Source organism: Canis aureus, chromosome 30 (assembly GCF_053574225.1).
Source record: "Canis aureus isolate CA01 chromosome 30, VMU_Caureus_v.1.0, whole genome shotgun sequence".
Taxonomy (NCBI): Eukaryota; Metazoa; Chordata; class Mammalia; order Carnivora; family Canidae; genus Canis; species Canis aureus.
Window position 1 is genome coordinate 37,092,720 of NC_135640.1, and position 27,236 is coordinate 37,119,955.

The following is a 27,236-nucleotide window of genomic DNA, read 5'->3' on the forward strand; positions in this document are numbered from 1 at the left end:
CTTTGAAATAAAGTCAAGCAATCTATTACAAATTGTTTAGGCTAATATATTAATCTGTAGGTCAGTTGTAGAGAGGAATCTCTGAGGGGCCAAATGAACCTTTGCTTGGGTGGCACATCTTGCGCCCCTCTCAACTCCCTGTTATGCTGCCAGGAAGAGACTGAGCACATGATGGAGATGTGCTCTTTCCCTCTCTGGCACAGGATTACTCAACCCCAGGACCACTGGGATTTTAAATCAGACACTTCTTTGTTGTAGAGAGATGTCCCGTGCATTGTAGCAGGTTTAGCAGCATCCTGGCCTTTGGCATATGCCAGTCCACCACCTTTCCCCCCTCACACTGTGACAACCAACAACTTTTCCAGACAATACCAAATGTCTGCTATGGCATAATATTGCCCCAATTGAATGCTATTGCTTTAGATGTGTAGCAAGGAGATCAAGCTGTACCTTTTGAAATGTTTGTCAGGGAAGGAGTACAGATCATGGAAATAGATTTTAGATGAAAAGTGACCTAGCCATAAAGGTGTCTCAGAAAAGATGTGTGTGGGGATGGAGGCCAAATAACCAAGCAGTAGAGACCTTAACTGTTTGAATAAAACAGATATGTTCTTTTTTCTGAAGCAATGAACAAATTATCTCTAGAAGGGCAATATAAACTGTAAAAGTCAATAATAAAAAAGATTGCAGATGGTCACACATAACACATCCCTGTATACTAAGCACAGACAAGCAAGAGCTCATGGCAATAACAATTTATTTCGTGCCTGTGGTGAGCAGGACCCATCTATCACTGTGATAATAGTCGTCATGGATCTTCAGGAGTTGAACTAGCTCAGACTGACATAATTTGTTCTCTACCTCATGTATGCTTACCTCGAAGCAAAAAGTTCAGCTGCTCTTAATTCTTAAGGCAGAAACAATATTTTTTCTCTGTTGGTTTTCTGCTTTCCAGAATCTGGGTGGTATTCACGGTTATTATCAGAGTTATTTTTCCCTATTTACTCTAATAAAATGATGGCATGGATCAATGCCTTCCTGAGAATTTTCCTCTCAGGTTTCAGGAGTGCTCATATAATTCATTGTTTATTCAGCCAGTCAACAGATAATTATCACACATCTGCCAAGTATGAAGCCCTGAACTACTGACTGGAGAGACTGGATGTCACTGTAGATACAATGGTTGCCCTCCATTTTGTTCAACTTGGAGAGAGAGACAATAAACAAGTTGAATATAAATTTAAAAAGGTAAAATAAATAGAATTGTGATAATTACTGTGTGGGAAGTAAGCAGGGCAATGTGATCATAATTGGGATGGGTGAGACCAGAGGTCTGATTTGAATTAAGTTGGTTAGGGAAGGTAGTGCTGAGGAAGACAGCATTTGGTCTGCTGCCTAAGATGGGATACAATCAAGCATTTAAAGAATTAAAGAAAGGTTAAGAATCTTCCAAGAACAGGAAGTACAACAGTCTGGAGAGGAAGGCACTAGGGCCACTGGAAGAGAAGCCTCCAGCGTAAGAGAGGGGAGCAGATCACAAAAGCCTTTTTTGTATTTGAATTTGAGTCTCAGTAATAAAACAAAGCCAGAGAAGGGTTAGGCTGGAGATGAGAGATTTGTCTACTTTGTGGGGAAGATTAAGGGTAGAAGCAGAAAGGACAGTGAGTTAACCATTGGGTCAGCCCAGTGACAGAGGATAGTGGTATGGTTGAGGGTGGTGGGGTAGAGAGAGAAATGTGAAGCCATTGGATATATGCACTGGGTACAGAACAGATGTGATGTGAGCAGAATAATGGCCCCTGAAGATGTGTGTGTATACTCACCAGAACCTGTGACTGTCACCCTACATGGTCCAGGGGACTACGTGGAGGTGATTAAGAGTGCAGGCCTTGAGTTGGGGAGGCTACCCTGGTTACCAAGTGGGTTTAATCCAACAGACCCTTAAAAACAAAGTATCTTTCCCAGCTGAATCATAGAGATGCAATAGAAGAAGAAGAGATTCAGAGCACAAGAGCAACTTAACCCACCATTGGTGGTTTTGGAGATGGGGAAAGGCTGTGAGAAGGTGGTGGAAGGAGGGGAGATGGGTGACCTCTAGAAACCAAGAAAGGCTCTCAGCTGGCAGCCATGTAGGAAAAGGGTTCTTGATCCTACCATTGTAAGGAAGACAATGCTGCCAACAACTTGAATGAACAAGGAGATGGCTCTCCCAAAAAGATTCCAAAAAGGAGCACGGTCCTGCTAGCACCTTCACTTTTGCCCAGGGATACTTATGTCAGACTTCTGACCTACAGAGCTGTAAGATAATAAATTTGTGTTGTTTGAGCCACAAATTTGTGACACTTTCTTACAGCAAGAAACTAATATGTAGGGCTTGATGGCTGATTGGATCGAGAGAGTAGGAGGACAGGGTGAACTCCTGGATCTTTAGTTTAGTCATCCAGAGGGCAATGATGTCATATACAGGGAACTCAGGGATAAATAGACTCTGGAGGGTAGAAACCAGACTGATGTTTTGGTCATACTAAGTTTGAATCACCTGCTAGATGTTCAAGTGATAGTACCAAGCAGGAAATTGTTAATGCAAATCTGAGGCTCAAAAGAGAAGACTGAGCCAAGGATCAACTTTTGGACTAGAGAGAACCCAAGTGGTATGGGACTAAGAAGGGACAGTAGATGGAGAGGCAAGACTAAAGTCAATTTCCAAGACAATGCACAAGAGGTTGCATAGAGAAAGAGCAGGAAACAGCAAAGCTGACAGAGAAGGAGCCCCAGAGAGAAAGCCAGAGGGACACGGCACCAGAAATTCAAGAGAGGGGCATATGTTGTGAAGAAGGAGGTGGTCAACTATCCCAAATACAGCTGAATGGTTGGATGGGACGATGGCATAGAGGTAGGAGGCAGGTTACTGGCCTTGGCAAGATAATGTGAGTATCGGGGAGAATAGAGGACAGGGCCAGGATAGAAGGGTGGTGAGGTGACTAGGTTCAGACAGAAAGTTGTAAGTATAGCTTGCTTCACAACAAAGAGGAGCAAATGGGGATCCCTGGGCGGCTCAGTGGTTTAGCGCCTGCCTTTGGCCCAGGGCGTGATCCTGGAGACCTGGGATCAAGTCCCGCATCAGGCTCCCTGCATGGAGCCTGCTTCTCTCTCTGCCTGTATCTCTGCCTCTCTCTCTATGTCTATCATGAATAAATAAAAAATCTTAAAAAAAAAAAAAAAAGAAAGAGGAGCAAAGAAAGGAGAAGCCTGAGTTCTGTGGGTGAGGGGTTAGGAGGTACCTTTTCATGATGGATCAGTTTGTATACTGGTAAGAATGATCTGGCAGGGAGGGAGAGAGAGGTTCAGAATAAACAAGGAGTGGATGGTTTGGGAAGGGAATAACGGGTGGCAGAGAATGTCTTGCCTTTTGGGCTGCAGAGGAAAGAAGGCAGAGATGGACGGATGGTAGGTCTGTAGCCTTGTCGGTGGGAGGGTGAGGGAGAGCAAAGATTCCTGGCAGCACAGCTGCCTGGCCTTCTACATCAGCTTGGGAGTAATAATCTGAACACTTAGATGCAGGCAGAGAGATGACACTGTGTCACTTTGATCCAAATGGCATTTTTATGATTGCACTAAGTATGTTTATGACATCTGTAAGGAGAAAGTCTAGAATGCTAAGCAAAATGACACCGCTGAGAGAGGACTTTGACATTTCTACTGACAGAGTGACCATCACACTTGCCTCCTTGTTCCCGGGGCCTTCTGCTTCTTCTGGTCTTTTTATGGTCAAGCATCTGAGAGGCGATCTTGAGGCTGTATCGAGGGACCAGGCTCCCTGAGGTGTCATCCCAGGAGTGATAACAGGATCTCTGAGTGAAATCACTTGTCTTCCCACATGAACATGAAATTAGAGGTAGTAATTCCTGAGCTGACATGACATGACCTAAATTCTAGAGGTCTTTTCCTCCCCCTGGGATGGGGAACTGGACTATCTGGAATAATTAGTACCTTGCATGGTCTTAGGGGTCCACAGGGAGGAAGAAAATATTAGAGTTTTTATGATCATAATTTTTATCTTACTCTCTTAAAGTTTTAATATATAGTAGTATATACAAAACGTTACTACAACAATAAATGTGTGCAATTTATGGACACACAAGTAAGACTCCATGCAGCAGTGACTGTACTCAAAACCTTTATCTCAACAAGGAAAATGGTCCAGGCAGTTTGTGGGCCACTACTGTAAATAGCTAAGCCAACTGGCTAATACAATTTGTCCTCTTTTTATTTTTATTTTTTTCCTTCAAGACCCCTGGTTCCCAAGACGGGCTGTGGTTGGCTGTTTGAATAGTTTTGCAGGCTGGCAGGAACTGAAACCCTCTGCTCTGAGATGAACAAGATCTAAGAGGAGGGTGGTTTGGCTTGGAGACTTTTAGTGCAAGAGCAGAATGAAGAGGGGAACCGGGGCTTGGGTTATTCAAGGCCCTCATGGCTTCACCAGATGTCAAGGCAGCACATAATGCTCACAATGACACTTTGAGGGCTGTAAGCTCAGAGTCCTGCCTTCTCCCATGTAGAGGGCTCTGTCACCCAATGACAGAACTCTAGATTTCCCCTGAGTACTACTCGGGAACCCTGTGGAGAAGACCCTTCCTCAGGCAAGGACAGCATCACACCCCTGTGCAGGCTTCCATCGTGTGAACTCCGTTCCGCCCAATGCACTGAATCTCAATTTTGCTGCCTGGCTCTCCAGCCCTGCCATCAACTTGTCAACTCCCAACCTCTATATCCCCAGCGTACCTACCCTGTTTTTCATTTCTAACTGCTCATTGCTCCCTGCAACCCCTGACCTAGACACACACAGGCACATGCTGTCCTCCCACCCTCCCATCTGATCTCTATACTCAGCATAGACTGGCCGCCTTCCCTGCAGCCCACCACAACCCTTAGGATTTCCCACAGGCTCTTCTTTCCTGTGACTCTAATCCCTGCCTCTACCTTCCTTCTCAGCCTTGCTTCCAGCTCTTTTCTGCAAAGAAACTCCTGCCAGGGCCTTTACCTGGTAGCTTCTCAGCACCACACCATGAGGAGTGCCTTCCCTAACTTCTTTTCTTGTCTTTCTTTCTTTCTTTCTTTCTTTCTTTCTTTCTTTCTTTCTTTCTTTCTTTCTTTCTTTCTTCTTTCTTTCTTTCTTTCTTTCTTTCTTTCTTTCTTTCTTTCTTCTTTCTTTCTCTTCTTTCTCTTTCCTCCCTCCCTCCCTCCTTCCTTCCTTCCTTCCTTCCTTCCTTCCTTCCTTCCTTCCTTCCTTCCTTCCTTCCTTATTGAGGTATAATTGACATACAGCATTATCTTAGTTTTAGATGTACAGCGTAATGATTTGATACTTGTATACATTGCCAAATGATGATCACTAAATCCAGTCAACATCTGTCACCACACATGCTTATAGTTTTTTTTTTTCTTTTTCCTTTTTCTTTGTATTCAGAAGTTATGGCTCATTTTAAGTGGAAAAGCAACTATTTAACAACTCTACACACACACACACACACACACACACATACACCCTTGGGCACTGTGGCTATGGGATACGAAGCAGTGGATTTTCATCTTTGTTCTCCTTGGTGACTCCCTTTCAACATCTTGCCTGATGGGTTTGGATCAGAGAGGACCTTCCCCAGAAAATGGAGGCTACCCTGAGGGACTGGCCCTGGGGGAAAGAGGAAAGGATTAGAGGAAACTCTACCAGAAAAGGAGAAGGGACACCCCTTTTCCCTCCTGGAGTGTAGTGGGACAGATGGCAGATGTGCAGGGAGAGGACCTTGCCCTTCCAGGCTGAAATCCATGTCAGGACTGAGTGATGGAGGGAGAAAGCTGGAAGGACATTTGGATGCCCCCCCCACCCACCCAGGGGTGTCCATGTTCAGTATCTGGAAGTCTTGTGGCTGAACAAGGAGCTGCAGCTCTGTTCCTGGAGCGCTGATTCATATAGGCAGTAGGGACAAAAGGCTGGGGACCAGATAATGAGACTGCAAAGAGTCAGAAATGGCACAGCACAAATGACAAGGACTGCTAGCCTGGTCAGTCAGTCCCAGCACAAGTCCCAGTGGACTTTCTGTGCTCCATCCCGAGCACTGGATCAGACCAGCCTCCCCCAAAGCAGGTGAAAATCTGAAAAATGGAGTCTTTACCTAAAAGGGTGGGAGCCATATCATGGGTTTAAAGCAGAAAATTTGCGGGATACTTCCTTGGCAGATTTAAAGCTTGTCCCCTAATGACTCTCTCCAGCTGTTAAGGATGACTAAAACCATTGCAGAAAAGAAGAATGTTTGCATCTCTGCATAGCATATGAGCTAAAATGATGCCCCTGCATCATTAATAATATATTAATTAGCATATATAATACTATGTATATACACCTTCAGGGCTGTGTACTGACTGATTGGCTCACAGAGGCAGCGACTGCCCAGAGGCCAGGAGCCGGGGAGCATGGCTGTTTGCCTATTTCCAGGGCTCCACATCCTCTGGTGCTCAGCAAGGCCACTTGGGAAATGAGATTATAATATCTCATCCATCTGAACCCAAGGGGCTGTACCCAAAGATTTCTTACTGGTAATAGCTAATAGCCTTGTGTGTTCACTCTGCACCAGGCACTATTCTGCATTAATGCTCAGATCAACACTTTCTCTTTCTAAACTAATTTGAAAGCTAAGAGAACAGAGGCCCAGGCACTTATGATTTCCTCACAGCTGGTAAGTTGTGACCTCGGTATTTGGTTTCATCTAGACTGTCTCCAGAGCACTGTGCTGTAGTGCCTCATGCATTCTAGGCACCTCACAGCCACACACACAGTGATTCTGGATTTACAAAGCCCCACGAGTTAGTGCATCCACACTTACCTTGATGATTTAAGCAATTGCTTATGTCTGGGAAGAACTCTTCTGTCCACTTGGATTTTTTAAGAATGTTGCCCCAAGTTTTTATTTCATTTTCCCTTCATGCACATATTCTCAGGTAATTTCTACAAGCTAAAATATTCTGTCCTATATTTAAAAGTTATAAACAGAAGTGGTTGTGGCTCTGCTTTTGCTTTAATGACCGAAGGAAGGTGGATATCAAGAGACTATGATCACTCCCACTTACCTGCATCAAGAGTGCTTTTTCGGGAAGTATTTTCAGGTAGCCCTATGAAGCCAACTCAGACCTTGGAAACATTTTTTTTTTTTTAATTTTAGATGTTACACCCCTTACTTGTTTCATTTTATTTGCAATTGAGTTAGCTGAAAATAAAGTACATTTATTTGACTAAACGGCCTGTGTCAGCTGCCCTGATGTGGTTTTTTTCCTATTTGTTTGTTTTTTTGATTTTTTAAAATTTTTTATTGAATCGCACACAGTACTATGTACCAAGCCAGCACTAGGGCAGGAATGAAGACAGACAGTTTTCATATTATATAGGTCCCTGGGAGGCACCTCTTAGATGGGAACTGGCTTGAGGTTGCAAACTTTTGAAGCGAGTGATAAAGAGTTAATGGAAATCCTTCCTTCATTACAAGGATGACATACAGAGCAGATTATGCATGGTGAAAGGGGCAGGCCTGGGCCTGAAATCACATTTGACTCATGTTGATGGGGTCTTGCCTGGAGACGTTTATGGCCATGGTCCTCTGCTTGACCTGGCCTGGTCCTGCTGTGGTCACTCTCAAAGTAGGCTGCACATTTCACATTCAGTCTTCTCCTTTTCTGTAGTCCTTTAGTTTCTATGAAAGAGATTGACTGAACCAAGGTTCTGCCTGGAACCCCCAGCAGGCTCTGGGAGGAGAAAGTTCTGGCCCTTCTGGCCCTTCTGTGTGGGTTATGTCTCTAGGTTATGCAGGACTGAATATTGGCTAACTGATGAAGGGGGCAGCTAAGAACCTGCCCACCAAGACCAGAAGGAAGGGGTCAAGCCATCCTCCTTTCACCTGCTGTGGCTTCTACCGTTTACACATTTGTGTGTATATCCCAGGCAGGTGACCAGCATGTGACACTAGTTCTTTAGATATACATAATTGATCAAACCATAGTAGCTAGAATAATGTAATCTGAAGAATTATAAACAAAGCTCCTCGCGTTTATTCCATATAGGATGCATATAAATACCTTATGGTCCTCCTCGGTTGATACTTCGTGGGAAAGATTTGGTAATCCCAAAGTACTCTCTGGAAGGAATTTTATGAGCAGGTACCTAGTTGTGTGGATGCAGTACAAAACCATGTTTTATAGTAAGCATATTGGTTTTACTGAGATTGTCCATTTATTTGGATAGCTTAGAGAAATACCCATCTAAGTCACCTCTTGAGTTATGTCCTAGAGGTGAGAGGGTCCCTCCTAGAGAATTTGATGTGGGACCAGTTAAAGAAGAGCTATTGTTTCAAATCTTTTAGAATTGTCTCACCAAGGTTGACAAGATTGATTCAGGAGATACCCCAGAGGAGCTTTGTATTTGTGCAGATGAGCACCTGGTACCAAACCAGTCGGAAATAGGAGTAGTTGAAACAGATTTAATTTTAGTTTTTATATATTGGGCCAAGGAGTTTAGGGGCTTAAAGAGGAAGAAAACTAACTGGATATACACCCAGAGGATGAGGGCTGGTCATCATCAAAAGAAGTAAGTGTCAATGCTACCAGCTGCTCTGATTATGTAATGTTAGGAAACAAAGCACCCAAAGCTGACAGCTAAAATTTTTAACCATTTTATTATAGTCTCAACGTGCAGGTCTGCTGATTCTTCTGCTCCATGAGGCACTGACTGGAGTCACTTGATGGGATTCAGGTGGCAGCTGGACTATGCTGAAGGGAGGCTGGAGGAGGCATGATTCTCTTCCTCTTGTAAGTTTCACAGCCTCTCCACATGGTTTTCCCTGCAGGTCAGTAGGATGTCTTGCATGGTATCTCAGGTTCCAAGAGCAAGCGCTACAACAGACAGGAAGTGGAAGTTGTTGGCTTTGGGTGAGGATCAGGTGCAGCACCACATCCACCATATTGTATTGGTCAAAGTCATCACATTCCCACTCAGATTCAGTGAGGGGTAAGAGACCCTACCTGTCCAGGGAAAGAATGTCAAAAACTATTTGGCCATCTTTAATCTGCCATCGGCCACTTAGTTTCAAATTGGCTTTTGTTCTATACATTGTTTTAGTATCTTCCTCCAATATTTAATGAGCAGCAGAAGAGGCTGCAATCTTGCCTGGGACATAGCTGGGGGCCAGGAATCCGTGGGAGTAAGGATTGAAAGGGAGGTGACCAGAGGACTGTAAGATGCCCAAGGGATCTTCAAGAATATTTGAAAGAGCTCTGGATGTCCCACAATATGTGAGATGAGTGTGGGCATCATATATTTGGATAATAACAGAAGACTTGAGGACTTGGGGGTTCAATAAAATACAATAGAAATCACTTATTTTTTGAGCTTCCTCCCCTCTAGAAGATATGCTTCACAAAATCAGGGGTTATATCTGGCTTGCTTGTTTGCCATGTCCCAGACACCCAGCAATTACTTAGTTATTCTTTGTTGAATAAATAATAGCCATGAACTTACTACTTGCTGTGTGCTATTTGCTCTGTTGGTATTTTAAGTTACCACATTTAACATCATGACAATCCTACCCTGTTATTAACCCCACTTGACAGATGAAGATGATCACCTACCCATGAATGTTCAAATACAGGCATGTCTAACTCCAAGCCTTCAAATCACTTAGGCATTTTGGTTCTCCATTCACAATTATAATATGCACAGCACTGAATCCATCCCTAGGGAGGGGTTATAGTTTACCTAACCAGGGAAGTATAGATAAAATTCTCAAAGAGTGAGATGACAAGAATATAGTAAATAATGATTGGTATATATTACAAGGCAGTGCAGGAGTACCAATAGACAAAAATATAAGGATGGTAAGTCATGCGAGTCTGGAGGACCAAGAAATTTATAAATCGTGGGGGTCTGAGGAAGCTTCTTGGAGAGGTTGAGACTCCTAGTTTGGAGAAATTGTGATGGACGGTGGGGAAGGGAAGGTAGGATAAGGGGTACCTGCCATAATGTGAGAAAGATGAGAGGCATAGGGAGAAAAGATGATCAGGATGTGGAGGCAAGAAAAATACAGGGCACCTTGGAGGAATGGTGGCCAAGTTTAAGAAAAGGTCCATGCTGGATTAAAATTTTTCCCACAAGTAACATCCATGTGAGAGGTAGAAGTCTAAGAGATAGAGAGATCATTACCCTAATACAATTTAACATTTAAAAAGTAACTCTAGTTGACCATATATAATCATGGGATCTATCTATCTATCCATCTATCCATCTGTTTATCTAATGTATGTGCAATAAAATCTACTATTTCCTGGACAGTCATATAAACTTTGACAAATGCATAGAGTCATGTAACCACTATTAAAATCAAGACACAGAACCATTCCATCATTTCAAAACCACCTCCTCATGTTGCCCCTTCCTATAGCCCTAATCGTAGGGATTATAACTATATGTCCAGTTCAATATTTGTGGTGACAACAAAAATTTCCTTGTATATTTTTATTCATTATCCTATATGGCTTACTGCTATCCAGACTTTTGTTGGTTCTAAGGATAGGGGATGCAAAAGAAAGTGGCTCTGAGTTTTCGAAAGAGAAAAGTAAAAAAAGGAAAACTCCTGAGTGAGAGCAAAAAACAAGCAATTTATGGTACACTCCATACAGCTTTTAGAAAAAGATGAGCATGTTTTCTCAGGAGGGTTCAGATAACTTAAATTATCATTATTATTATGCTTCAATAAGAAAGAAATGGCTCAGGCTCATTTTATAATAAACATCACTCAGTTGTCATAATTTCCTCCTAGAAAAGCCACCATTTAGCTAAATTAAACATTTATTTTTCACATTTTGTGTTTTGACTTGGGAACTGGTTATAAAAGAGCTTTAGATCAGAAGCCCTAAAGCCTGAGGCTGAGACCTTAACAGGTCTCAGGACATAGGGGAAAACACTTAACGTCTTTGGGTTTTCCTTTTGGTCTCTGCAAAATGTAGGCATTTGATTAGAGTAACTTCTGAGTTCCTTTTGACTGGGAACAAGAACTGGATGGATAATGCCTGTGACTTGTTTCTCAAATACATTTGCATTCATACTCCATTGTGAAATACAAAATCCACAGGATATTGGTCTTTACTATTTCCAAAATTTTCTGTTTTTCAGGCCAAATATTCAGACTCAACCATGTTTTCAGGTGAATACTCCATGATTCTCTCATGGCCCCCCCCTTTTTTTAAAAGATGTTAAATTAAACATGTTAGTTTCCACAACATTTATTCCTTTTACAAATTAACTAACATGTGTCAGTTAATCTCCATGATACGCATTTATCTCAGCATGGTGAAGATGAAACCAAGTTGAGAACAGGGAACCAAAACAATCATCAAGACATGGTCACAGGAAATAAAACAGAAAGGAAAAGGAAAGGTCTGGGGCCCCCGTGCAGAATCAGGGGAAAAATAGGAAGTCAGAAGTTCTTGGGAGTTCAGTACCAGGACATACAGCACCTCCGTTCTTACAGAAAACATTCCCAGGGATTCAGTGTTGACAAATCCTGAATGTGTGTGACTCACTTATCCTTGTAAGAGAACCTTAACTTTAGTAGAGAAAAACAGATAAAAATAAATACATGCCACTCAGGTCTATTGCCTTTCCTTATCTCAAAAATGGAAATAACTCCATATCGTGTATGGACTTTCTCATTCCTATTCCTAAGAGATTTTGGGTTGTTGGCTACCCAGGCATTACATTCCAAACCTCTTCTCATCCCACAGGATGGAAGCACAGCCTGGTTTCTGTCTTCAATATAGTAATGCCATTTTAAGGACAATCACGTCATCTGAATGTATTATTATTTTGGCTTGCTTTAAACCAAGTAAGCCAGCCAAATGCTGATAAAGCAACACCTCTGAGCTCCCCACATTTATTCAGAACCCAGAGTCGTTTACCTCTTATCTATCAAGAATATGAGGATGATAACAGCAGGACACTTAAGCCAGAAACTGCTGTTTCTTATTTAATATCTTTAGACATTAAAAGATTTGCATTGAATTTAAATGGAATCACCCTGAGAGCATTGAATTCTGACAATTTGAGGAAAGTGTTCCTGGGCTCAGAACTATTTCTTATGGTTTCAGACGTGATGTGTGACGGTGGCCGACTTTTGTATCTCTCTCCCCAGCAGCCCCACCTCAGACTGAGCTGCAGTCCCTGTGGGAGGGTCCAACCTCCAGTATGGGTTCCAGAGCTCTGAATGCAGCAGGGAACCAGTTTGCTGGACCATCATTAGTATTCACAAAACAATAGGGTTACACGATTCTGAGAATCCTTGTAGCTTATTAAATATGAAATGATCAGGACCATGCCTTTGGAGAAGTGAATAACCATTTTTCACGAGATCACCAAACATCCGATAAGCTGCATTTCTCACTATTCCTCACCCTGTGTACAACCAACATCAAATCTATCAGTGTTAAGTGAGCGCTGTTTTCCCTCTTCTGAAATGCACTTCCCTCCTTTTTTTTGTAGAAACTGTATTGATGTGTCACAACCAAACTCAAATACTGGCCCCTCCACCAGACCTTCTCTCTCTGATACCTCTTTCCTCTATGCCAGGAAGAGCAAATTCTTTCCTACTGGAGGCTTTCATTATCTTTACTTGTAGCTCAATTCAACTTAAATTGCCCGATGTCTATGCCCATGCTGACTGTCAGCTCCTGGGGGCACCCTGCTTGGGGAAGGAGGCTATGATTGCCAGGGGCAAGGTGATAAGCATGTAACAGTCAGCAATCCTGAAATCAAGTGAGTTTTGTGTTGTCCCTCCGAAATTAGTTTTGAACCTCCTTCACTCATCCCTTCTCATTTTAATAGAATGACTCCTGAACAATTGGTCTGAATTCATGAGACATAATAGCATCTATTGGATCAATGGTGAACCATTGTTCAAAACATGAGAACTGTACGTAGGAGCCAGGGAACTGACAGGACGTTGAGAGTGTTTGTTTATGCAGTGACGAACCTGATCTATGTGGGCACTGAGTGGATAACAGAATCTCAAAAAAGAGACAAATATATCTGTCCATAGCATTAATCTGTATCCGTAGGCTAGCAGGAGAAAATCAATGTGGCTTCTGAGAAGAGAAGGCATCTCCCCAGGAGATCAGTAGCTTGAAAAATTAAGACATTTATAGTGAAAATTAACCAATATCCTTTTTAAAAACTTTTGAGATACTCTTAGACATGCAGAAGAATCTCAAAAATAGTACAGAGTTCCTATAGCCCCATCATTCAGTGTCTGCTAATGTTAACATTTAACAAAACCATAGTACAACGCTCATACCTAAGAAATTAACATTTGCACAGTGGTGCCAACTAAACAGAAGACTTTATTCAGATTTTACCAATGCTTCCACTGATATCTCTTTTCTATTTGAGATCTAGTCCAGGATGTCCTGTCTGCTTGGTATCTTCCGATCTGTACCAATTTCCTGTCTTTCCTTGACTTTTAAGACCTTGACGCTTTGAAAGTAATGGTCTGTTGTTTTGTGAAATGTCCCTTAAATTTGGCTTCTCATGATTAGATTGAACTTGTGCATTTGGGGGATGAATATCACAGGAGTGATGGAGCCTCCCATGACAGTGGGAAGTACATACATGATATCTATCTATCTTAACTGCTGGTGAATTAACCTTGACCCTACCCTAGAGTGGTGTCTGCTAGGATTCTCCTCTATAAACTTACCATTTTCTCTTTGGAAGTAATAAATATTTATTTGAGGCAGATTCTTTGAGACTATGAAAATAATCTATTTATTTTTAAAAATTTTACTAATTCTAGCTACTATTGGTGGATCTTTATTGTGCAGTTCCAGTGATGATTTTCTATTTTCCTCATTCTTTCTACTTTTACTAGTTGAAATTTCTCCAGGAGTAAGAATTATCCCTTCCCTCTCATTTATTTATTTATTCAGTTATTATTATTTTTTGCAACAGTATGAACTCAGAGTTTTTTTATTTTATTCTTTGGGTTAAATTCCAATACTATAATTATTTATTTTGTTGCTGAATTGTTTCATATTTGGCTACTGGGAGCTCTTTCAGTTTGGCTCCTATATTGTTGCCTACTTTCATCCTCTTTTTTTGAGCACATCCTCATTTTCTGGCATTACAAAGCCTCCATAGTCATCTTGCATATTCTTTGCTGTAGCTGTGGAATCAACCACTTCTCCATAAGCCCTGGTTTCTTGTACTGCAAAATAGATTTAGGAACCAAAATTTGGGCACTGGATGTGCTCATTTCTAGACTGTAGTGTCATTACTTTCGGGTCTGCAGACAGAACCAGAAAATATATGTATTATGTTAACCTGTACATGCATGCGTATTCATATTTATTTCTTCATATATGTACATGTATGTATATTTATATTTTATAAAAACATTAGTCTATATTGATACTTCTGAGTCCAGTCCAGCAATCACATGATGCAGTCTAGCCACCCTCCTCTTTATTTGTAACTTCTTTCTCACACTGAGAAATCAGACTCTCATGACAGGTAGTCCACTCCTTGCTTGTTTGGTCCTAATACACACATAAAGTAGTTTCAAATTGCTAACCTATATCTCCAGAGGAAAACAAATTTACCAAATAAGTTACTGTGTCATATACAGTTCTGTCTATAGCCTTTTAGTATTCAGTCAAAATAGATTTCCCAAAGATAGACATGCAGACATTTATGGGATCTATGTATCCCAAAGATATATAGATTGTCTCTCCCTAGTCTGATCAGTGAACTTACATGATTCACTTGTGACAGAGTCATTTCTCATAGTGTGCATTCCCTCTGGAGTGTCCCATCTACACAACATGCTTGTTGATTTTTAAAAGCGTAAGTTACATACAGCAAATTTGCTCTTTGTGATTTATGGTTTTATGGATTTTTGACAAATGGATAGTCATATGTTGACTGCCACAGTTCCATTGAGAACAATTGCATTCCCCCTACTATCATCCAACTCCTGGCAACCACTGATCTGCTTTCCATCTCTATAGCTTGGCTTTTTCCAGGACATTGTATAAATAGAATCATATAATATGTAGCTTTGGGGACTGGGCTTCTTTCTCACAGCAAATGGGTTTAAGATTCATCCATGTTGCTGGGTCAATTAGTAGTTTGTTTCTACTTTTTCCTAAGTAGTATTTCATTGTATGGGTGTTACCATAGTTTATCCATTTTTGTTTGAAGGTCACATGGATTATTTCTAGCTTTTGGAAATGGTGAATAAAAATTTTATAAAAATTCACCATAGGTCTTTATGTGAACGCAAGTTTTCCTTTTGTTGAGTAAATAAGTAGGCATGGAATTCCTAATCATGTAGTAGGTGTATATTTAACACTAAGAAAATGCTCGACTGTTTAGCAAAAATGTTTACCATTTTCCTTTCTCATCAGCAAACTGGCGATGTAAGATAGTTCTAATTGCTCTGCATTCTTGCTGGCATATGGTCTTGTCAAGTTTTTTGGTTTTAGCCATTCTAATAGGTGAATAAGGGTATTATACTGTGGTGTTATTTACATTTCCCTAGTGACCAATGATATTAATCATTTTTCATATGCTTAAATGCCATTATGGGCAACATGCCTAATAGATCATTTGTCCATTAAAAAAAATTGGGTTGGTCTATTTTCTTATTTTTGAGTTTTGAGAGTTCTTTATGTATTCTGGATACAAATCCTTTGTCAGAAATGTGATTTGCAAATATTTTTTTCTAGTTTGTGGCTTGTCTTTTCAATATCTTAAGTGTGTCCTTTTCAGCGCAAAAGTTTTTAATTTTGACAAAGTCTAATTAATTATTTTTTTCTTTTATGGATTGTGGTTCATTATTAAAATTAAAAACTGCCTATCCAAAGGTCATGAAAATTTGTTCCTATATTTTCTTATAGAAATTTTATCGTTTTGTTATTTAAATGACTCTGTTGTCCATTTTGAGTTATAATTTATTTTCTACAAAGCATGAGGAATTAGTTTAACACTTTTCTTTTTTTTTTGCATATGGATGTCCTCCAAGTCCAGCAGCATTTGTTGAGAAAATGATTCTTTCTACATTTCTACATTTGCAACTTTGTTCAAAATCAATTGACTAGTTTTTTGTGGGTCTATTTCTAGACTATCAGTTCTGTTCCATTGATCTCTACGTCTTGTATTTTGTTGGTATTATACTGTCTTAGTTTTTGTAGATTGATAGTAAATCTTGAAATCAAGTAGTATGAGTCCTCCAACTTTGTTTTCCTTTCCCAACATTGTTTTGACTGTTCTAGTTCCCTTTCTTTTCTATATGTATCTTACAATTAACTTTTCAATGGCTACAAATAAAGAATTCTTAGATTTTGATTGGAGATGCCCTGAATCTATAGATCAAATTAAGGAGACTTGACATTGTAAGAATATTGTCTTCTAATTCTTAACCACACCATATATCCCCATTTATTTAGATTGTCTGTTTTTTATCAGAATTTTGTAGTATTTAGTATACAGATCCTATACATATATATTTTATATTCTAATATTAAAATTTTTTAAAAATCCAATGTTTCATTTTTAGTATATATAAGTTGATCCTTGTATGTTGGCTTTGTATGGTGTGACCTGGGTGAGCTCACTTACTAGGTCTTTCCAATCTGTGTGCTTCTTATTACATAGGCTAGGAATTAAATATAGTATTGGATAGAGGTGGTGATAGAGGACATCCTTGTCCATTGATGGTTGGGCGGGGGTAAAAGCATTCAGACTTCACCGGCAAGTACAAAATACTTAAGCTTTACATATCCTCACAGGTTAAGGATCAGTTCTTAGGTTTCTAAAAGTTTTTTTTTTAATCATAAATAGATCTTGACTTTTGTTAAATGCTTTTTCTGCATATATTGAGCTGATCATATTTTTTCCCTTTTTATTCTGTTAATGTGTAAGTGTATTCAATGATTTTTGAGTATTAAGCCATGGAGTCCTTGGAATAAACCTTACTTTGTCATGATTTTTTTAAATGTAAGTTTAGGGAAAAAAGTATTGGTAGAATAGGTTCACTGTTAGCAGTAAAAATCTCTATGCTCTGGTGCAAACCAAAGAGAAGCCCAAGTACTGCTGAGAATCAACCTTCTCCCTAGAAGTTACATAGAGCAGGGCAACTGGAAACAGGGCTCTCAAAGACAAGAAGACAAGGTGCTGCATCCTTTTCTTGTCTGGCCTGGAAATATCTGAAACAGTGCTAGTCTTACCTGACCTCATTCATCTCCTGCATAAGACAGATATCTAATGCTGTGTCCTGAAGATGCCATCCTCTGATTATTTAATCAAACGTCAATCTTGGTAGTGCTGTGAAGGGATTTTACAGATGGATTTAAGGGGGCTAATCAGCTGACTTTAAAATACGGTGATTATATAATGGATTATCCAGTGGGCTCAATGTAATTGCCTTAGCCCTTAAGTGCAGAAAAGAAAGTCTGAGAGATGCTGCAGAAGGGGAGGTTGGGGAGATTCAAAGCATGCAAAGGATTTGATCTGTCATTGCTGGTTTGAAGGTGGAGGAAGAGAGACAAAGAGCATGGATGGCCTTTATGAGTAGGGAATGGCATCTGGCAAACAGCCAGCATTTAATCCTACAACCCATGGAATGTAATCCTGCCAACAACCTGAATGAGCTTGGAAGCACACATGGCCCCTGGGGGGCTATCTCTGTGGGTAAAGGTCTCATCTCCAGAAGGAGCCTCATTATGAGCCCAAAAGCTAGTCCAACAGGTTCCTATAAGACTGACTAGCCGTCAGCCTCACTTTCCTTACCCCTAAAATGAGGATGGCAGTACCCACAGGGCTTTGAAGGATTGTGAGGGCAAAGTTGTAGTATTAACTGTTAAGTTATATGCATATGTGAGGTTGCTATTATGCATTTTGAATTAAAACTCAGGGAAAGTTGGTAAACTAGATTTCATGCTTCCTATTTAAAATGAGTAACTTCTCAATGAGACTTCAAGAAACCCCAGAGCCTCTCAATGATTTCAAATGCTTCCAGGAACTTCTCAAAGCAACATTATAGTGTGTACATTTCAAATTGAGAAATGAAATCTTTGTTAACCCTCCCTGTTAGGAGAAGCCATGGGTTGCTGAACTGTGCATGGAGTCAGGGTGTCCCAGCCCAAGATGACAAAGGCTCACTGCCTTGAAGGACAAAAGAGGGAACAAACCCAAACAAGTTTCAGGCTGAGCCCAGGATCTTTGTGACCAAAAGAACAAGAGACTTTCATTTTCTCTTAGGCTGTCTAGCCTTTGAATAGTGAAATGTCAGGATTCTGTGTACTGATTATATTTTGCCCAAACTATCAGAGGCCGTAATGAGTCTCACAACTTGTGTGCAGCTCACACCATACAATCAGCCCTTGCTTCATAGCAAGGCCAAGTGCTGACCTTACCCTGTCCCTTTTCTCTTTTAATTAGAATTGATCAAAATTGCAACATTTTCCCATCCCTCCCTTTCATCCTTGCAATTTTGGTAGAATGTAATGTAGGCAGTATTTTGATATTTATGTCCCCAAACTTGCCATTGTTGGTATCAGTCTGCTTAGTGTTCATGATCATTTCTGAGGGGTTGCATCAGGCTCATTCTCCAAGCATGGAAACCACAGCCAGACAGTTGTCAAGGCAACAGAAAATGCACACTGTGAACTACCAAGGAAAGGCCCTTTCTGGCTGCTTACAGTCTGTACAATATTGAAGTGCAAACTTAATTTTCAAGCTTGGCAAAAAGATCTCTTTTATGGCTAATTATAAAATGTACCCAACGTTATTAGACTGGGTGATAGATGATTGCCTGCTAAATGTGACGTAAAAAATTAAGGCAGTTTTCAAAGCAGAGGGACCTAAATTAAGTGTGCCTAAAGGATCAATTGCTTATTTTTGTCATTCTGCATAACCCGAACAGAACAGCTGTGTGTGTGTATGTGTGTGTGTGTGTGTGTGTGTGTGTGTATGTAGGAGCTTCCAAACTCATATTTATTTGAGTCACGTCATACTTTTTTGCTTTCAGATGTATTCAAATGAAGGTAGGAGGTACCCCACCCATATTTAGATTTTTTGGGGAAGGAAGACTTTAAATTAAATCCCTGTTGATCAGCATTAAGAATTTTAAATTACTCCCAGCAGGTGAGATTATAAAATCAGAATTTGCATGCTAATTCCAGATGGTTAAGTGATATTATATCTTCCCCCTCTCTCTCTCTCTCTTTTTTTTTTTTTGCCTGCTCTAATTCTCTTCCCACATTCTTGCTTGTCAACAAACTCCAAATCAATGCTAACTTGTTAATTTAATAAAAAGATGTGGTGACTCAGGATCGAAGGGGTCAAGGCAAAAACCCTGATCTACTAATCCACTGTCTTAGTTAATGTGTTCCTTTGAAAACAGAGTCTTTAAATCTGACTTAATATGAACAGCTGATTCAAAGCCTGGTGGTCATTCTGAGAGTGAAGGGGAATTCATTGAGTTAGGCTGTCGAATGAGTTGACATAAACATTCACCTCTTTTTTCTTGGGTGAGCCTCGACTCTTGGTAAACAGGCCAGAATTGCATGAAGGGTGACATTATCAGGTACCTTTCTTCAGGCTCTCACCCTGGGAAAAGACAAATGGAACTTCCAGCCTTTAGAAGAAGAGATTAGATTTACCTGAGGGAGAGGTAAGATCTTTTCACTCTTGTAGACTCCGCTGATTGGCTATGGAATACTATAGTGTTTATCGTCCTCACACAGATACAGAAGGCTATTGAGGCTGGTCTTCTAGATGATAAAAATGTCATAGAAACTAGTTATGCATTAGCATGTAATGTATAACATATTTACCTATACCTGTGAAGGCCACATGTCTCTCTTTAGCCTGAAATACTCCTGGGACTTCATTTTATACACTGGATGCATCTCTACAGGCAGAGGGATGGGAAAGATTATTATGTGGTAAATAGACATGTCAATCAGGCCTGTTTGGATAACTCACAGCAATAAACCAGGTTTTTCATTTCCTCTATAGCTTTTTGGGGAATTATTATTTCTCTTTATAGCTTTTCCATGTGTGTTTAAACAGGTCTTAAATGTAGGTGTTTAAGATATTAGAATTAGAGTTTCACAGAGGACTGAGTATAATTAACTCCTGACTTAAATTCCTTTCCTGTTCCATTTCTAGACTGGTGTGGAGGTAGTGGGAGGTTGTAACAGGGAAGAATGGCATCAAATAAAAAAGTGAATTAAAATGAAATGGTTGAAATCTATTTTGCAATAAGCAGCTTTCTGAAATTGTATATAAAATGCAAGATGTATATGGACTTTGCCTAAGAATGGATCAGTAGCTTGCATCATTCCTCAAATGAGTCCTTGTCCCACAAAAGATTAACTATGAACACAAACCAAGAGTTTGTAAAATATGCAAATGGACTAGAATGCCACCAAATAGCTCTGTGTCAAAGGAAGGTCTGTTTGCAGGCACCACGCTGAAGTGGGCTGCCCTGCTCCCAGTGAATGACCCAGGAGGAGGGAGGGCCTGGCACAATGGAAGCCCTTGTGCCTTATACTGGGTGCCCGTTATGGCTGTTCCCAACTCTGTGTGAGTGTCCTCTCTCAAACCTCCCACCGGGTCTCTACTTCAGCATTTCATTTGTGGCAATCAAGGAAATAACATGAATAAAGTGCTAATAAGCTCTGAAATGCTCGCCAAATGTTTATCATTTAAAAAGGGAGATTTGGCAATACAGTTTAATGCCACATAAACGTCGATCAGTTTTGCCCATCACCATTGGAAATTGTGACATTCAAAATGTCTGTTAATGCTTCCATTTACTAATCTTTTTTGCTAATAAGCTACTTCATATTCATATAATCAACATCCCTAGATATTAAGATCTGCTATCAATACATGCCAATACTTTCCTTCTCATTCGGGGCTGGGTAGGATGCCCCCTGAGAGGCACCGTAGGGTGATTGAATGACTCAGAGGTGGAATGCGGAATGTAATCTAGTGGCATTGAAAAGTGGTGCTGTCAGAAATTACCTTACCCTCTGGTAAGTATGTCTAAAATAGTCAGGGATTATTTAACTTCAAGCAAATTATACATCAAAGATTATTGAACACTTTTTTTTAAAGGCAGATTTTACAAGCATGCTGGAAAGGAAAATTAAATTAAAAGGATTTCCTTCTGACATGAGTTAGTGAAGAAATAGATTTGATAGTGATGTCCAATAAGCAGATGAAATTACATGTTAGAATGATTAAAGGTAAAACTATCACTTTTCTGTTGTGAAGGTAAAATGAGGAGTATTCTAGTCACAAAGGAAAAATACAAGTAAAGCAACATAAAAACTAATGTGGGGTTGTGTAAAGGACTGGATGTTTGTGTCTTCTCAAAATTCTGAAGTCCAAACCCCATAATAAAGGGAGATGATTAGGTTGTGAGGGTGGAGCCCTTGTGAATGGGATCAGTGCCCTCACAAAGTGACTTCAGAGAGTGCATATGCCCTTTCTCCACAGTGTAAGGACACAACAGGAAGAGTATTATCACTAGCCCCTGACCATGCTGTCACTCTGATCTTAGACTTTCAACCTCCAGAGCCGTGAGCAATAAATGCCTGCTGTTGATAAGGCATCCGATGCATGGTACTTTGTAGCAAGCAGCCTGAATCGACTATGGCGGGTTGGAAATCAAAACTCAGATTCTCTGACTCCCAGCCCTAGCATGCCATAGCTGTGGGGTGTGTGTGTGTGGTGGATGCACCAGGGCTGCACCTGGACTCCTAATCTACAACAGAATGGGCACAATTGCCGCTGCCTTATGGGTAGGAGAACAAAGATAAAATGAGATCACTGTACAAAAGCATTTTATAAACTGTTATATAAATAATTCATTCATTCTTTGGATATTATCTTGAAATTGAAAAAAATATCTACAAGGGAAATTTTCTCTGTTTATCACCACTACCTCCTACCCTTATAGAAAAATATTTTCATGAGCTTTTTGGTCCAGAGTTAAAAAGAGAGAAGCAAGGAAAATAATTATTCAACCATAATTGATGTCAAGCAAAGTGGGAAAATCTCTTAAGTTATTGGAGTCTAAATATCCTCAGTTACAAAACCCAAATGATAAAATGCGGTGTTTTGTAAGCTCTAATACTTAATACAAATGTACTTATTTTATTTCCTCTCTTACTTACTCATTACTCTTACTTACTCATTTCTCCAATTTCTTTTGCTGCTGATATGTTTTTGCTCTAGTAAGTTTAAAAAAATTAAAATGCATTATTCCTGGATTCAGATACCTCCCTGGGAATTTTTGTAAGAAAACAGTATACAATTCATATAACATACGAAATAGATGTTAATTGATGATTTATGTTATCAGTAAGGCTTCTAGTCAAGAGTAGACTACTAGTAATTAATATTTGGGAGAATCAAAAGTTACATCCAGATTTTCAACCGCACAAAATACTGGTGCCCCTGACCCCTGCATTGTTCAAGGGTCAATGTACATTGAAATACGTATCTGCATTTCCTTCCTGATAAAACACCTCAGTTGGTTTACTCCCACCCTAACTCTCCATCTCATGAGCTGCATCTCACCCTTCTGTCGCCTTTTGCCTTGGGAACTTCAGCTCCATTCCCATCTCAGCCAAAAATAAGATCTAATTTTCCATCCATTAAGGTAATGCCTTGTGATTCAAAACACACCTCAAGATTCTCCTTGCTGAGAAAGCTTGTTTCAAGGTCTCTGGAAGAGTCATGTGGATGCATTTAGTTAAAAATTGTAACTCTTCATATTCACAGAATGTTGCAATTAAAGAGTGCTTCCTCTTATATACATGACCTCATTGATTTTCATTCATATAAGGAAGAAGGTAACATCCATAATGAAGCTTTTTTACATGCATCCTTTCATCGGTTATAAAAGAAAGCCACCAATGTTTAAAACAGGTAAAGTCCAGTATTTCTTGGCCAGGAAGCAAGACAGCTCAGTCAGTACACATTTCTATCAAAACCCAGAGCTCTTGCTTTCAAGATTTTCTGTGGTTTGCTGCTGTTTGAGTCTGATACGCCTAGTTATGTTTGTTTGCTACTGAGTGCTCTGTGTTCTCTGAGTTTCCTGGCTCTGTAATTTGGTACTTTTCATTATGTTTGGGAAGTTCTTGGCCATTGTTACTTCAAATATTCCTTCCCCATCATCTTCTCTTCTCCTTCCAATATTCTCATTACATGTACGTTATACTTTTTGAAATTGTCCTACAGTTCTTGAATGCTCTGTTCTGTATTTCCACCCTTTTTGTCTTTGCTTTTTCATTTGGAAAGCTGTTATTGATCTGTCTTCAAGCTCAGTGATTTCCTCGACTGTGCCAAGTCTACTAATGAGCCCATCAGAGGTGTTCTTCATTTTTGTTAGTGCTTTTTATTTCTAGTATTTCCTTCTGATTTTTTCTTAGAGTTTCCATCTCTCTGCCTACATTACCCATCTCTTCTTGCACACTGTCTAATTTCTCCATTAGGACCTTTAACATGTTAAATAGTTATTTTAAGATCTCTGCCTAATAATTCCAACATGTGTGTCTTTTCTGAGTCTAGTTCTGATGCTTGTTTTTTCTCTCTAGACTGTGGGGCTTTTTTTTATTTTGTTTTTTGTCTTTTGGTATATCTTGTAATTTTTTTGTTGGAAGTCAGGCATGTTGTATTAGGTAAGAGGAACTCAGGTAAATGGGCATTGAGTATGAAAATGTATGGTCATCTGGTTGGGAGTTTTGCTGTTTAGCATGTGCTGTAGATACCAGAGGTCTCCAATTCCTATAGTGTCCCCATTTTGTCTCTCTCTTTTTTAAAATGTTATTAAAATTCAACTTGGCTTTTTAAAAATATATGTTATTTAAATTAAATTTTCCAACATACAGTATAACACCCAGTGCTTATCCCATCAAGTCCCCTCCTTAGTGCCCCTCACCCAGTTACCCCATCCCCTTATCCTTCTCCCCTTCTACAACCCTTTGTATCTGCTCTTGACTCAGGCTTCCCTAAGTACGCTTCCCCAGGGAAAAGGCAGGTCAGCTCTCTGAGCTGTACTCCACTGTTACCATACTGGAGTCCTTTGGTGTGGTGATAATGTATAGAGGAGAAGAAACATTGTACAATCTCATCAATCAAATTATTTCTGTAAATGAGTCTGTGTCATGGAGTTGTGACTTTCACAAACATTTCCTCTACGGTATTTTTTACCTGCCCCTAGTCTTTTCTGAGTGCAGCATTTCCAATCTTTTCCCTCAAAACCATAATCCTTGTTGACTATGCTTTGTTTTTATATCATATTCAAGTAGACAGGAAGTTCAGACTCTGCTGTCATGGGAAGAATGAATTTTCCCTAACATGAATGTGGCTCTAGTCAAGTCTTTTCCAATGGAGCAAAGGCTTTTATTATGGACACATGTTGCAAAGATTACTTTTCCCTTCCTCCTATTGCCATGAGTAGATCTCTCACATCTTCATCTTGAGATCCTGTGAGTTTCCTGAAGGCAAAGCCCATGAAAGAATGTCTCCCTGCCCTTCCCAGATTATCACCCTGTGTGGTTTCTTGCTCATGTGAGTTCACATTGCTTTGAGTAATTCAACAAAGTTACCCTTTGAGTGTTCCTACCAGTATATGGCTCCAGTGGCTTTCACTCCAAGTAAGCAGACCTAGCCTGTGTCCCTCCAGATTTTGGGTTCACAGTTTGCCTTGCAACTTCAATTCTCTCATGAGTCCAAGAAATGTCTTTGATTTTCCAAGAAAGAGGTCAGCTTCTTGTTGTGGGAATAGAGTGATTTCCAAGCTTGTTATGTATCAGAACTGAAACCAGAAGTTCTAAATATTTCCCTTTACCTGAGAACCTTCACCAGATTCTAAGAAGGAAAAAACAAAGTCTACAAAGTAATCCAGCATTCACTCATTGCTAATTTTTGTCTTATTAAAGAGGAAGGAAATGCCAACATATTAACTTTTTTTTAAATCTCCTTGTTCTTTATAGAGGAAAAAGGATGGCGAAAAATTTGCTGAAATAGTCTGGGGGCATAAAAACTTAGGTGTACCACATTTAAAAAGACAACAATTCATCCAACCCAGTATACTGTCTGACTGTGCTGATTAAGACATTTTTTGGGGAGCAAGATCAACAGAGATTAGGGCAAATGCCTCTGCTTCCTGGCCAGTGATGAATCTATTGTCCACAAAATCATGAGAATCCTTAAAACCACAACATCATAGCATGTCAGAACTGGATGGAGGATAGAAAATCCTCCTTTATGTTGTTTAAATCCTGTAGACTTTAAGACATTTGTCTTAAAATGTCTTAAAAACATAACATTAGTGATAATGAGAAAAAGAAGACAAGCAAGACATCCACTTTTCCCCTTTCTATCTTGTCATCAAGGCATTTGTGAACATATCATAAAGCTATGTATATCGTAAATCTACTGTCACCTCCATCACTTCTCCATTCCATCTGAGTGTCAGAAAAGGAAATGAGGAAGACTTTTATGTTCTTGCTCTTTGGTTCAAATGATGAGGAAGACTTTAACAAGACAGAAAGAGAGATGAGGCACAGCAAGAATAATAAACCAAAGGCCACAAGTGTGTAATAAGAAAATATTTATGCAAGACTTTAGATTTCTCAACATGAGTCATCTGAGGATAGTCTTGAAAATGGTATTTTTGTTTTGTTTGTCTGGAACATTATATAACTTGTCGTATGCTTGGTTGTCTTACAGTCTTAGATGTCAGAATAGGAAGTAAAAGTCAATCTTGTTTAACATTCTTCACACTGTGCTTGAATCTTTGGGATTGCCAGGGACCAGATGACCTCTGCTGAGCCCCCAGCTCCACAGGGCTCATTAATCCCCCAACCAATTTACTTCATGCTCCAGAGCACTGGCTGTTAGAAACTTCTTTCTCTTGCTGAACCTGATACTATTTTCTTATAAATCCATGAATTGATCTTAATTATTGCACAAAATAAATATCTTTGACAATTGAGAGATTAGCCCACATACGAATTTTGTATTTACTGGGCAGTTTTTCTGAGACAAAAAATTGGATGAAATTTGACAATTCTTTCTTTCATTTTCAGGAATCTCAAAATAGATAAATCAAAAAGCCTAGCCTCAGTGATTTAAGGAGTTCAGTAAACTGACCTATAAATAAAGCCAGCTGAAAGAAGTTTGGAACATAGAACACAGAAATGTCTGTATTTCTCTCTAAGGAGTGAATGAACACGTGTCCCTGAGGAGCCCAGAGGGCAGGAATCTGCCTCCAGTTTGTGCAGATTAAAGACCACTTTCTCATCTAGAGTGGTAAGTGATTGTTAATGGGGGGGGGGGGGCAGTGAGTTATATTAAAGGAAGCATTTCTAATTCCAACTATTAGGATACACATGAACATTGGCAGCTGTGAGCATATTAAGTGAGAGCATAATAGACTAAATATTACAGAGAGACTGTCACATTCAATCTTGATAGATGAGACAGAAATTAGTTCCCAGAATATTCTCATTTTCAGAAAGACACTGGACCTTGAATTGGAAGAACTTGGAAAAATTAAAAGGCGTGGAGACATTATTGTACTGAATGTGATTTCAGGTAGGTGATTTGTTTTAATGTCAGCCAAAGTCTGAGCCCATCGGGGAAAAGGCATCATGCTGGTGGCAGAAGGAGGGAGCTGGAGACAGGAAGACATGTGAAACACGGATTCAAGAGAAAATGGCCCTGGGAAGCAAGGCAGAGGGTTTTTGTTTTTAAATTATTTTATTATTTTTTATTCATTTTTTTATTTGAGTATAGTTATTCCACAATGTTACATTGGCTCCAGACGTACAACATAACTGATTCAACTTCTCTAGATGTTATGCTCACAAGTGTAGCCACCATCTGTACCATATAACACTGGAGCTTCTCAGTCTCCTCCAGTTGAGAACTGTGAGCAGAGATAGTAGCAGTGAGAGTGGGCTCCAGCGTCTGGAATCAGCAGGGAGCATTGAGGAAAAGGTTTGTAATCTCAGCACCTGAGCTCTGTGTAGATACAAAATGCAAACACCAGCTGAGCACCAAGTGCTCAGACAACCATACGAACAAAGGAAAAGAAACAATGGCCAATTTATAATGC

At 39.9% G+C, this 27,236-nt stretch overlaps 1 long non-coding RNA gene across 2 annotated transcripts in view; it reads left to right on the forward strand.

Annotated features, from left to right (window-relative positions):
- Nucleotides 1-27,236, forward strand: part of LOC144301665 (uncharacterized) — a 45,153-nt gene that overhangs the window by 9,179 nt on the left and 8,738 nt on the right. The window contains exons 3-4 of one of the 2 annotated variants that reach the window (XR_013368405.1): nt 26,206-26,428; nt 26,634-26,713. This is a non-coding gene — a long non-coding RNA (uncharacterized LOC144301665). The remainder of the gene's footprint in view (nt 1-26,205; nt 26,429-26,633; nt 26,714-27,236) is intronic. The other variant, XR_013368404.1, reaches the window with a different exon arrangement.